At 46.7% G+C, this 12,630-nt stretch overlaps 1 non-coding gene across 1 annotated transcript; it reads left to right on the top strand.

Moving 5' to 3' along the window:
- The first annotated feature begins 8,559 nt into the window (after window positions 1–8,559).
- LOC129674360 (small nucleolar RNA SNORA17) lies at window positions 8,560–8,690 on the top strand. Its single transcript, XR_008719801.1, has one exon. It is a non-coding gene; the product is annotated as a small nucleolar RNA SNORA17 (small nucleolar RNA).
- Window positions 8,691–12,630: the final 3,940 nt, after the last annotated feature.

The following is a 12,630-nucleotide window of genomic DNA, read 5'->3' as shown; positions in this document are numbered from 1 at the left end:
AGATAGATAGATAGATAGATAGATAGATAGATAGATAGATAGATAGAGTACATACATGTGTGAATGCATAACAATTAATGAAAAAGAGGCCAAGAATTTGAAGGAAAGTATGGAGGGGTATGTGGAAGGGTTTCAGGGAGAGGAAAGGGATGGGAGAAATGCTGTAATTATATCATAATCTCGAAAATAAGGAGTAAACATTAAAAACGCCTGTAAGACCACAAAACGCAAAAGCTATCTCCAAAATGCACTGCTTTAGAGACAGTGTTGCCTCCGTCCTAACAGCTGAGGAACACACGCAGGACCAGTGAAAGGTGCTGTCTGCGCCTCTGCAGTGCACACTTGGCTTGTTGTCCTTGGCAAGGGGGCAACACGGCACAGCACTTACTGAGCTACTTCCCGCCGCCCTAATTGCATTCTTTCCTACTGACCAGTCCCCCCCACACACACCCTTCAGCTGATTATCCTCTGGGGTGGTTGGGTGGTTTTCAAAGGCCCACAAATTCTGCAGATGGACGTCTGAGGACCTTGAGCTGTCACTCAGCTGACCTCCGATGAGATTCTGAGTGTGTGAGTAAGAAATTGCTAGAAATACCTGCAGAGGCGCGATGCATCTTCCACAGGTTTTCAGGAACCAGCCCTCCACTTCGACAATGACGCAGCAAGCTTCCCTCTTTCCTTGGGCAGGTGACTTAGCCTTCCTGAGCTCCTTTCCCGCATTTGTTACTAACTAGAGATAATGCTTCCTAGAATCCTGTGGAAAGTAAACAGCCAAGATGGGAACGGTGTACAGACCAGGAAGCGCAGGCCATCCGGGACTCTCGGATCCTCAGTGCGCAAGCTCAGGTGCTGTTCCCAGGTTCAGCCAGCCAGCTGCTTTCTCGCAGGGCTTCCGTTTCTGTGCAGTCAGGGCTCCAGGCACCAGTAACCTTTTTCAGAGTTCCAAGTGGAAGTTCCTTGTCCATGGACTCTTGCCTTGTGCCCCTGACTCCACTCCTATTCTTTCCCTCTCTCATAAGCTGTTCCCACCAGATCCGTTCTCCCAGAATTCCATTTTCTAGCCTTAGGGTACAAACCATCCTCAGAGGTTTCTGGGCCACACACCACCCCCAAAGACTGAGGAAAAAAAGTAAGAAGGGTCCAGACATCGCCTGGACAGGTCAGAGACTGGCGGACTCCACCTCCAATCCTCCAGCCAGACGGAAGGTTGGTCCCACTCCAGCCGGCCCTCTTTCCTGTGGCTCCTGGAATGTGTTGAGATTCACAACAACTTGGTCAGGACCTGAGGGCTCCCTGTCCCGAGAGGTTATGCTCTAAGCATGACCCTGACCCTCTCCAGGTGGTCCTGGCCACAGGGCCAGTCAACTTGGTACCACATGACACCCAAAAGCCGCTGCAATTTGTTTAAAATGGTGAGCACAATTACGTTGTTTCCAAATGGTTTAATGATTTTTATGTTTATTTTTTGATATGTGACACAAGTATCAACTGACAACTACGTGGAACAGCTGGTTAAGAAGGTTGTCGTCCCTGCTTTATAAGACATAAAACTGAGACCTGGAGGCAAAGCTTGAACCAGTAGGCAGTGGAGACAGGACACACAGGCTCGGTAGCTTCCCCGGTGCATAATTTTCCCCATCATCGGCTGGTCCCTGCCATGCTCTCCTGTGCAACTCAGGGATGTCTCCGGAGCACAAAACCCATGGCTTAGGACCAGGTGAGAGGAATTCATGATGACCCACCCTTGGATACAGAAGAAGATATTTAAAGGTAGGTTTCTCCGACCTACCTTTAAGTGGCCACTGTGATAGATCTCCGGCCTCCTGAGAACACTGCTCCTGTCTCCTGGACCTCCCAGGTAAGTCATTCACGGGCTTAAGAAAAGTTCTGCCTCCCAGATGAAATATCTCTCTGCTCAAAATTCCCACCAAGTCCAGACACCTCAGACTCTTCAGTCCATCACACACCCCTCCACATCCTTCTTCAGGTATCTGCTCACAAGAGGCCCTCCCTCACTCTTATCCACCTACAGGGTAAGAGCTCATTTCTCTGGAAAGCTTTCCTCATTACACAACCAAGCTATCTCTCCTGGCTTCTGTCCCTTACACTTTGTGTATTAATTTTTTTTTTGAATAATGGTCTATGGACATAGCTGTGTCTGTTTTGTACATCATGGGACCTCACAGGACCACAGTATAATTTTGTATAAATTGGAATTTCTACATACAAAAGAATGAAACTAGATCTTTACCTCATACCCTGTATGAAATAAACTCCAAATGGGTCAAAGATCTTAACATATAACATAAAACTCAACTTATCGTGAACTGTTTCTTTACTCTTTCCTCTAAGAATCTGCAGAATTTTATGTTTCACATTAAGGTCATTTGGGAAAAAAATGCCAGTGATTAATAAATGGAACCTCATGAAATTGCAAAGCTTCTGCATGGCAAAGGGAACAATGGAGTAAAGAGGCACCTGGAGTATGGGAGCAAACTTTTGCTAGCTGTATAGCCGACAGGTTAATATCAATAGAGAACTCAAGACATTAAATGCTCTGTCAAACAATGCAATAAATAAATGGGCCAGTGAAACGAGTGGACAGTCCTCAAAAGAAAAGTAAGACAATAACCAATAAACATTAAAAAAAAAAATGTCAAGTATCAGTTGCCAGCAGAGGGGTGAAAACTAAAATACATTGACAGTCCACTAGAATCTCATCCCCCTCAGAATGGAAGTCCTTAAGAAAACAACCCACAAATGCTGGCCAAGATGCAAACAAAGGGCTCCTCTTGCATACTACCATCCAGACTATAAACAGTCCAGTCACTGGAGAAATACATATACAGAGGTTTCTCAAAAAGCTAAAAATAGGTCTTCCGTGTGACCCAGCTCTACCATTGCTTGGAATTTTCCCAAAAACCTCCAAGAGACACTATTTGCGACAATGTTTGTTGTAGCTGAACTATGGAGCCAACCTTAGTGTACAACAACAGAGGAATGGTTAAGGAAAATGTGGAGTGCACACTGGAATCGTTTTAATTCTAAAGAAGGAATGAAGTCGTATTGTTTGTAAAAAAAAAAAAAAAAAAAGCCACTGAAGATGATCATATTAAGTGAAACGATTCAGCTTTAAGAAAATATTTTGTTGCTGGGTGTGGTGGCATGCACCTTTAATCCCAGCGCTCAGGAGGCAGAGGCAGGCAGATCTCCGTGTGTTTGAGGCCAGCCTGGTCTATAAACAGAGTTCCAGGACAGCCAGGGGCACATAAAGAAACCCTGTCTCAAAAACAGAAAAAAAAAAAATTATGTTTTTTTTTTCTCATCTGTGATTTCTAGATTTTATACAGATACAGAGAATGATATATTAAAGTAGAACCAGAATTGTCTATAGGGACAAAACTAACTAATGAGAAGAGAAAGAAAAAAGGGGGAGGAGTATCGACCTGTGGAAGGAAATGTGCTCCAAGCACATTACATGCTTATATGAGAATATCCTTATGTAACTCAGTGTTGTGTACAATAGGAAACAGCAGAGCAATAAAAACCAGTTTTGCATAAATGAGTAAATAAAAACAAACTGCTGGAAAGTTTTGGCGAGCTCAACACCATGGCTGTAGAAGAAAAGAACCTTCAATCCCCCTTGGCATCCGTGAAGGAGTCGTTCGAGGCTGTCCAAGTGTACTGACCGCTGGATATGCCCGTGTCCACTCTCTGAGGTGACTCAATATGTTTATATCCTGAGCGATCCTCCCACAGACTTTACATCACCTCTGGATAACCTATAATCCTTTTTATAATGTAAATGCTATGTTCTAGCTATTATAATCCATTGTTTACAAAATAGCAGTAAGGGAGAAAGTCCATACATGATCAGTTACAGGTTCACTTTTTCTCCCAAATATTTTCAACCTGCAGTTGAGTTCATCGATGGATAAGGAACCCGCAGATACAAAAGATCAGCTATATAAAGTTTAACGCATCAAACTGAATCAAGAATTTGACCTTGAGGTGACTCTGAGCTGAATAGGACCCCGCTGGGCTGTTGGGTATAATCAAGAAAATCTAGGGTGTGATCAAGGAGACAGAGCGTGTTCAGGACTCTGGCGTCCTCAGGCACCTGCAGTCCATGAAGGTTCTGATGCACCATGGTTTGAGTCTGAAATGTCCCCAACAAGCTTGTGTTTTGAGCACTTGCTTCACAGCTTGTCTCACTACGGAGCCTTCTGAAGGGTGTGTCTGACAAAGGAATTCTCTAGACCCTTAGGACAGAGCTGTTGCCGGTTATAAATGGCTCTTTAGTTAGTCCCGTTCTCACTACCTCCTGACGCACCACAGTGTGGCAAGCTGTTCTCCACACACAGCCCAGCTGACCTGATGTTCCACTGGAGCGCACAGGGCCAGGCAACTGAGGCCTGGTTTCTAAACCATGAGCCAAAATAAACCCCTCCTTCCTTAGGGCTTCTTCCTTTCAGATATTGTGGTCATAGCAACACCAAGGTAAAGTACAGGTGGCTCCTACTGTGCTTTGTCCCTTGAGGGTCAGCCCTTGTGCCTGACGAAAGGCTGTGGCAATGCTCAGAACTCAGAGACCTTGTCTCTGCCAGTCATGGATGGTGCATTTGCATCGAAGAGAGTAAAGAGTTGCTAAGTTCATTACCCAGCCAACTTAGAGACTTATACCATCTAACCACGTGTATATATTTCAATCTGTTAGAAAAACAACCCTTTACAACCCTCTTTTTTTTCAAGAGTGGAGAAACCAATCTACCTCTCTGACATCGTGAACCTGGTGTTCTGAGGAGCCAAAGAGCCATCTCATTGCCAAACCTGAAACTCTACGCAATTTGCACAAGCTACAGAGGAGTGTTGTCCTGCACACACCTGATAACCGCAGCTGTCTCTACCGACTGTGCCTGGGGACCCAGTATCTAAAGCCTTCATCAGACGCAGGGGTACGGGTGATGTTTTGGTTTGGTTTCTTGTGGATTTTTTTTTTTTCACCATTTCAGTATTTGAAACTGTCAAGTAACATCAATGAATCCGTTCGTGTTTTGGAGACAAAGGAAGTAACAAGCCTTCCGACTTCCTCTCTTACTGGTGTTTTGCTCCTGTTTCCTCCAGCCACCGACAGGCCCTTCCCTTCTTCCTGTGCCTGGGTCATTTTCCTGGTCCCTCAAATCATAAAGATGCTCATTCTCTGAGGTGCTGCTCAGCCTCCACTAGCTGAAGAAGATGCTGTCACTGAGTGCTCCAGCTCCTTTAGCTTCCAGTGTGTGTGTGTGTGTGTGTGTGTGTGTGTGTGTGTGTGTGTGTGTCCCATGGGCTCTTGAGTACTGTACTGTACCTATTGGCTTTCCTCCCTTCCAAGTAAACAGCACATTCTCTGAAGACCTTTTGGTGCTTAGCATTATGCCTGGCAGGTAATAAATCTATTTTGAGACAGCAAATGAACCAGACTACAAATAGGTCAGGTCCCAGCCCCCACCTCACTGGCTTTGCCCGGCAGGATCTGAAAACTCTCTGAGGCTATGTAACCGCTCCTGAGTCTGCGCGGTGAGCCCTTAGGTACCAGCTGGCTCAGAGAACACCTGTCGTGGTCTTAGGTCTGAGCCTGACACTCTGTGGGCTCCTGAATTACCCCGTGATGATTATCTACAAAAGCTCACTGGCTTGCCTCATCTGCTCCTATGGCCTGCAGACGGTGTGCTTGAGGGTGTTGGCCTGCGCCCCAGCTGCGAAGGTCGGCTCCCATTAGCTTGCAGACTCTCAGCCTGTTTAGCACAGACATTGACTGCGCAACAGTATTTGATGCGAGAAAGCCCTTGCTGAGGTGGGTGGCTGTGAGCAGGGTTTGGAGGAAGCCGGTCTACCCCTTAGTTGATCCCATCAAGTAAGTAAGACTTTCTTGGTGGGCTGGGAAAGCCTCTCTTTTTCTGCGTGTGAGATGTGAGGCTAGAACAGCAGCAGGCAGCTGGTTAGCTAAGAAGGGCAATGGTCTGAAAACAAAGCCCAGCAAACCATAGAGAAGACAGCCAGAAAACTCCAGAGCATCCAGACCCAGCTGTCAGTCTTTGCACGTCTTCATTACGAAGCCATGTGACTTCTGTTCCCTGTTTACTTGCAACAGAAAACTGTGAGGAGTGACTCGGCCCACAGTCCAAGAAGAGAAATTGTGCAGCAACCACGCTGAGCTTTGAAATCCCCAGAGTAGTAGGGGGATTTGGAAAAAATTACAGAGGGAGGGAGGCGGCAAAGGGAAAACCCAGCAATGAGCTAGAGCACACCGGGCCTCTGCCGCCCCCTAGCGGACACTGTTGATTTCATAGGTCTGCAGCCCTGGCTCAAAAGTAGACCAAAGCCTGCACAGGCTCCTCAGCGACAGGTACCCTAAGGAGTTAAGACAGCCAGTTGGAGTGTCCCTTGTTTGTACAGTAGGAAAAATAACGGTGCCTGTCACCCATAAGACTATCATTAGATTAAAGCGCCAAGATGAGTTTAAAGGGACCTTCCCTATGAAGTAACAAAGTGAGAAAAAAGAATTGCTCAAGTAAGATTTTTTTTTTTTTAATCGCAGCACAAAGAGTCACATGATTGACCCGTGAAGCTGACCAGGAACGATCCAGTCCATGACTCAGAAAGTGTGACTGTGACCAAGCTTACGGCTGCACAAGTCAGAGCACCGAGGGAGCAGGGTGGGGAGCCTGGAGAAGGGGATCCTTGTGGGAACTCGGAGATGCAGAGGCCACTGTAAGACCCAGCATGGTCCATAGGTGCAGATGAGGGGTGGCTACTGGAAAGGACTGAGAGAGAATCTGCATTCAGCCAGACACAGAAAGCCGGAGCAGGAGCTAAGGCCCTAGCCACCAGCAGGGCCCATGAACCATCAGGAACCCTTGCTTCAGCAAGGCATCGAGTAAGCGCAGGTCCTCCTAAGACAGTGGCTTTCAACTTTTCTAATGCTGTGACCCTTTAATACAATTCCTCATGTTGTGGTGACCCCCCAACCATAAAATTATTTTTGTTGCTACTTCATAACTATAATGTTGCTACTGTAGTGGTCTTGATGTAAATGTCTGATATGCAGGATATCTGATACGTGGCCCCTGTGAAAGTTTCCTTCAGCCTCCAAGGAGGTGCATGACCCACAGGTTGAGAACAGCCGCCCTAAGGAATCTTACAGGCAGAACCTAGGTGGAGCCCTCCATGGCCAAGACAAGAAGAGTGACGCTCACAGCAAGCTCAGATGTATATACAGGAAGCAAAAACAGCCAGCACAAAATAAGGAAAAAGCAATAATGTGTAACAGTCAATATTAAGTGTCCATGCCTTCTAAGGGGCAAGATCAGAAGGAAGCTCAAGAAAGTGATTGCCAAAGCACAACATAACAGAATTGGGGGAAAAACAAATCTTGGAAAGAAAACTATAGCCCCAAATTAGGTTTAAAAAGCAAGAACAGTCTCTAATCTATGACCTCAGCTTCACCTTTAGAAATGAGAACAACGAGCAAATTAGATACAGAAGAAACCAAAGGGAAGGGGAAAACAAAATTATATCATAAATCAGTGTAGTAGAAGACAGGAAAACAAGAAACTAATAGCTGGAAAATTTGTTTTGAGACAGTCAATAAAATTGACAAACCACAGGGCATGGTGGCACATGCCTGTCATTCCAGTAATCAGGAGGCAGAGGCAGGGGGAGATCTCTGTGAGTTTGAGGCAGCCTGGTCTCCATGGCAAGTTCCAGGACAGCCAGAGCTGCATAGAGAGATCTCGGCTCACAAAAACAAAAACAAACAAACAAACAAACAAAAACATGGTCAGATTGTTGGAGGAGAGGGGAGAAGTGATGAAGAGAAGATTAGGGAAAGGAAGGGAGGGGAGAGTGGCCCCGTTGTTAATAGTAAGAAGAGGGGTGTTGACTTCCCTGTAGATTCTACTGGTGGTCAAAGGAAAAGAAGAGAATGTTATTTTTAAAAAAAACTTAATATAGTAACAAGTTAGAGTGCCAAAGTCTTTAGAGGAAATACGTGTGCTTAGAATGAGGCACACCATGTTAAATTTCCCCATCTCTATTCTTATACATTGTACTTAAAAAAAAAAAAATCCCACAAAGAAAATATCAGCTTCAGATGGCCTCGTCACCTGACATTAATTAAAATAATTAATATTGATTCCACCCAAAGTCAAGAGTACAGAACAGGCTACTTCTCCGGTCTCAGTAAGAGACAGCTTTACCCTGATAACACACCAAAAGCATTATAAGCAACGAAAACTAGAGGCAGACACCCCGTGAGCCTCTGAGGCACTACTGCACATGTGCGCATATGCACTGAAAGCCTAATTTCAGCAAGCTAAATGCGACAATATAAAAGACACTGCATCATGGCTAGCTAGGGTACATCCCAAGAAGGCAAGGCACATTCGGTGATAACCTGAAAATCCACCCACGTTTTTCAGTGTTTTTCTAGTTAAAAAAAAAAAAAAAATCACGAGTATCACGACGAAGCATCTCCAAAATGTCAACAGCTTTTCTGACACAGAAAAATAAACACCAGACTCACCCCCTAGAAGGCTGCAGGAGTGGCTGCTGTGCCAGGTGTGCGTCAGTAGGTGGCAGAGAGGTGAGAGGCTGTGTCTGTGCTCAGTGTTCCGACCTCTGAACGTCTAAATGATTAGTAGCCTAACATTCCCTGGAAAGAGCAAGCCTGAGATAAACACCAGTCGGGTGCCACGCAGGCCCAGATGGCTCCCAGGACCAGGAGCAAGCCAGAGACTAGAAGAACCCTGCCTGGGACTGATGCCCCAGCAGAACTGAGCATGAGACAGATGTCTGTTGAGTGGGGCCACTCAGGCAGGCCGGGTGAGGAGTGAGCCTGAGATGCCCACTAGACCAACACCATGGGGCCTGGACAGGAGGCTAGCCTGAGACAACCACCAATTGAGTGCCACACAGGCCTGTGAGGGATGACCATGCCCAAGATGACCCCTGTCTGGTGCCACAATGTGCAGGTGAGGTATAGCACTCCTGAGACCACTCCTGAGATGCCCCAGACACTCAGAGACCCGGATGCCTCTAAGAGGAGCAAGTAAATGGTAGGGACATGGAAAAAAAGAAAGAGAAGGAAGGGAGTACAGTGAAGAGAGGTAGAACCAGGGACTCAGGGGTAGTGAGGAACAGCCTGATATGAGTAGTTGGTGATGCCACCTGGGGCCATGAAGGTTCCTGGCCTGTGCTGCCACCTGGGGCTACATCTGGGTCTGTGGCTCTGAAGCAGCAGGGGTCTGTTTCCACCAAAGGCCAAATGAATGTCCCTGGTCTGGGCTGCTGATAAGTGACATCCTGAAGGCTGTGCAGAACTGGCCCCACACCTTTCCACCCCTGGGAATCATGGAAGAGCTGGTCCTCGGGGCATGCAAGCAGGAGGGTTGACCCTGCCTCTAGCTAGCTGCAGTACTCTGGAAAACAGCCCCACACACTGTGGGAGTTTTGAGTGTGCCAGACGCCGAGGATATGAGCCTAAGCGTGGGAGACCTGGCCTGACCACTGTGGTGGTGTGATGGGGAAGAGATACCCTCCTCCCCCTTGCCCTTCACCACCTTCAGCGAGTGGGTCATGAGAGCGGGAGAGCTGTCCCTGCCCCTCACCTACTGCAGCACTCAGGAGAACAGGCCCTGTTCCTCACCTGGGCAGCACAGTAGAGCTGGCTCTGGATGTGGAGGTTGCAGATGAGCCAGCCACGAGGGCATAAGCGTGGGAGAGCCTGCCCTGCCTCGTGTCTGCTGGGTGGTGGTAAGGTGGAGGGAGCTATGCCCTCCTCCCCTTGCTTGTTCATTACCAGCTACAGCAGGCAGGAGACCTGGCCTCAGGGCCATGAGAGTGGGAGAACTGTCCATGTCCCTCACCGGCTGCAGCACTTGGGAGAGCTGGTTCTGCATCTTGCCTGGGCAGCAGGGTAGAGCTGGCCTGTCCTGAGGGCAGGAGAGCAGGGGAGCTGGCAGGCTGACCAGCTCAGATAGCTCTCAGGCCCAGATCCAGGGCTTTGAACTGGCCCAGCCCAACATCTACCCCAAAGATGAACTGCTGGAGTGCATGAAGGGGCTGGTCCTACAGATCCAAAGCTGCAGGATCTCCATGACATGGGGCAGCAACAGGATATCCAAGAGGAGTCCCTGTGAGGTTTCAGTACTGATAGAGTAGCAAACGCCAGAGGCCTCACACCAAACCAACAGGTCTTTGCAATGAACATTTGCAAGCAAATAAGTGAGGACAAAATGGTATACTGCGAGACACGCTGTGACACACTACAGCTTCCACAATGAGATTTTTTTTTCTCTCTGTTGGGAGGGAGGTTGTAAGGGTGGAGGGCGGGTATAAGGGGAGAGGAAGATGAATAGGATTGAGGTGCATGGTGTGAAATTCACAAAAAAAAAAAGTTTTTTAATACTAAAATTAAAGAAGCTTTTTGAGCCTAATAAAAAAGATTTCTAAAAAAAAATCTATTCAAATTATAAATATTTGTGGGAAAAAAAAATGAAAGCTTTTCCTCTGAGCAGAGGATTAAGATGAGAATGTCGCAACGTAATTTTTATTTAAAGTCTTGCAGAAGGTTCTAGGAAACCAGCCTGTACTCTTAGTCCAAACTTATTCTTTATGCTCATGTTTCAAATGTATTAGAATTGCACTTTTTGTGGGTGTCAAGTAGAGAAGGGACTGGTGCCACTGGCTTTGTTCACACTCTACTCTGCTTACATTGGTGGTCAGCTCTCTGCCCAGCAAGAAACAGAAAGCTGAAGCCTGGCCACACTTTCTGACATCCCTAGAATTATACACAGCTACTTGAGTCTCCGACAGACTGTGGCTGTCCCCTGAAGTAGGCACTTAGCACCAACCTAAAATAATCATACTGACATGCCTGCAGTCAGTTGTGTTATCTCTGCCACATTGCCATAAATTCAAAATTAACCAGAAAATAGTCATCCAAACACCAGCTAGCAGTGATACCTTCTCATCATGTCTCCATATGACCTAAGTGAAGCCACAGTAATGAGAGCTACCGCTTGCTGGGCACATACCACAAACTTTGCAGGCACTGGCACTTTGGCTATGCCATGCCAGGAGAATAGTGTTACACACCTGTTGTCCCAGCACACAGGAGGCAGGGGAAGGAAGATTCCAAGTTCAAGGCCAGCCTGACCAAGGAGCAAGATGCTTTCTGAAACAAAGCCAGAAAAAGAAAAATTGTAGCTTTCTTGACAGGGAAAACACAGTTTGTGTGGGTTAAGTTTCTTCCTTGAAGCTGTTCAGAGGATCAGAGCACAAGGATTTACACTGAGGCCTGTCTGGCTTTTCCCTGCCCACTGAAAGCTAGAGTTTTTCAATAAAGAGGCTTTAACAGAAAGGAATGATCTACAACAAAATGACTGATGAAAATCAGTTGTATCTATGAAATGCCAAATCCCCTATTAATTCCCTAAGCCCTAGGTTGAAATTAATTTTTGTGTTTGCACTAATTCCTGCCTGTGGACAACAGCCAGTTGAGGCCCAGCTGGACTTGGGTCATGCAGTTGAGCTTAGGCAAGTGAGGAGGCCTAGAGAACAAACTCTCATGTTGCCTCCAAAGATCTCCAGGGAAACGGAGCTCCTGGGAAGTGCTTGTATCCCTGAGGAGAATGGAGATGTGCGGGTAGCTTACATGCCATGTAAGCTTACTTGCTTACATGCCGTGGGGACTGGCAAGCCTGCCCTTGAGAAGCAGACTAGTGGACAGGAAGTGATCCTGCAGAATTCCAGGGCAGTCTGGAGGCAGGGGCTCTGCCCAGAGAACCACCTCACTTCTGTTCAATCCTTCGGTGGGCTGGATAAGTCCGCACTCATTCTTCTGCTTTTAAATCTTATACCTTCACAGCCACCTATAGACCAGTGTTTGACCAATCACTAGGACATCGTATCCTGGCCATCTTGGTGCATAAAATTAACCACCATGCTGTCAGAGACCTGGAAGACAGGATGGTAAGCCCCCTGCATCCAGATTTGACCCACTGTGCACTGAAATATTTATTTGAAAACTGTGTGTGTTCTGAGCATGTTCAGACCTTCTTCTCTGCCAGTAGCCCCTAAATAACAGAGTACAACTATTTGCATGGTGTATGTATCACATTAGCTATTGTAGTTAACCTAACGATGAGTTTAAACATACATGAGAATAGGCAGAGATTATATGTAAATGTGACATCATTTCACATAAGTGACTTGAGCATCTGTGATGCTTCGAATGAGATGTCCCCATAGACTTGGGTATTTGACAACTTGGTTCCTAGTTGATGGCACTGTTTGGAGGAGATTTGGGTGGTCCAGCCTTATGGAAGGAAGTGTGTCACCGGGAGCAGGATTTGAGATCACATGACTTTGTTCTGCTTCCAGCTCCCTCTGCTTCATACTTACACATGAAGATATGAGCTCTCAGCTTCCTGCTCCAAGCCCTTGGCTGCCATGCCTCCCACCATGGCAGACTCAAATCCCTGTGGAACCACAAGTCAAATGAATTCTTCCTTCTGAAAATTGCTTTTGGTCATGATGTTTTATCACAGCAACAGAAAAGTAACTAATGAAGCATCTTTGGTTTAGGGG

This window comes from Psammomys obesus, unplaced genomic scaffold (genome assembly GCF_907164565.1).
Source record: "Psammomys obesus unplaced genomic scaffold, mPsaObe1.curated_primary_1811, whole genome shotgun sequence".
NCBI classification, from domain to species: domain Eukaryota; kingdom Metazoa; phylum Chordata; class Mammalia; order Rodentia; family Muridae; genus Psammomys; species Psammomys obesus.
This window is presented reverse-complemented; position numbering and strand designations above follow the sequence as displayed.